Source organism: Colobus angolensis, unplaced genomic scaffold (genome assembly GCF_000951035.1).
Source record: "Colobus angolensis palliatus isolate OR3802 unplaced genomic scaffold, Cang.pa_1.0 Scaffold93, whole genome shotgun sequence".
NCBI lineage: Eukaryota > Metazoa > Chordata > Mammalia > Primates > Cercopithecidae > Colobus > Colobus angolensis.
The window spans coordinates 3,805,860-3,806,961 of NW_012123265.1; the positions used below are offsets into that span (position 1 = coordinate 3,805,860).

The window sequence follows — 1,102 nt, forward strand, 5'->3', positions numbered from 1 at the left end:
TGGCATATGCCTGTAGTCCCAGCTACTCAGGAGGCTGAGGCAGCATAATCGCTTGAACCTGGGAGGCGGAGGTTGCAGTGACCCGAAATCGCGCCATTGCACTCTAGCCTGGGGTCTCGCTTTTGCGCAGGTTAGAGTGCAGTAGCACAATCATAGTAGCTCACTGCAGCCTCAAACTCCCGGGCTGAAGGGAATCCTCCCACCTCAGCCTCCCAGGTAGCTAGAACTATAGGCATGTGCCATCATGGTGAGCTGATTTTTTTGTATTTTTATTTTCTCAAGACAGAGTCTTGCTCTGTTGCTCAGGCTGGAGTGCAATGGCACGATCTTGGCTCACTGCAACCTCCACTTCCTGGGTTCAAGTGATTCTCCTGCCACAGCCTCCCGAGTAGCTGGGATTACAGGTGCGCACCACCATGCCTGGCTAATTTTGTATTTTTAGTAGAGACAGGGTTTCGCCATGTTGGCCAGGCTGGTCTTGAACTCCTGACCTCGTGATCCATGTGCCTCAGCCTCCCAAAATGTTGGGATTACAGGCATGAGCCACTGCTCCTGGCCTGGTGAGCTAATTTTTAAATTTGTTATAGAGACATGAGAGACAAGAGTCTCCTTACGTTGCCCAGGCTGGTCTCGACCCCCTGGCCTCAAGTGATCCTCCCATCTCAGCCTCCCAAAGTTCTGGGATTATAGATGGGTGCCACTGTACCCGGCCTTTAACGAGGGTTTCATTATAAACCTGCCCTGAAGGGAAGGAATCCAATTTTATGAGAGGGTGTAGCCTGGGGAGGCCTGGATGACCTCCAGAGGCAGGGGCTTGTGCCTAGGATGAGACCTAAGAGACAAAAGGGCAGACATGGAGTTGCCCCAGGCAGAGGGTACAGTGTGGGCAAAGTCAGGAAGTGGCAGGGCTTGGATCACTCCAAGAAGAAAGAGGAGTCATATGTCCTGGGAACTTGAGACCCAGACAGTGAGGCAGGCAGGCAGGGACCAAGCTTGGGCACGGCCAGAGAGGCAGGACAGGGCATGGTGGGGCCAATGGAATCATTACCCAAGACAGGGATTTTCAGGGAAACAGCTTAGACAAGAGCAGGCATACAGTAGC

The 1,102-nt window shown here is 53.0% G+C and overlaps 1 protein-coding gene across 1 annotated transcript in view; it reads left to right on the top strand.

Moving 5' to 3' along the window:
• LOC105504638 overlaps positions 1-1,102 on the top strand; it is a 78,384-nt gene that overhangs the window by 58,902 nt on the left and 18,380 nt on the right. The window lies entirely within an intron of this gene.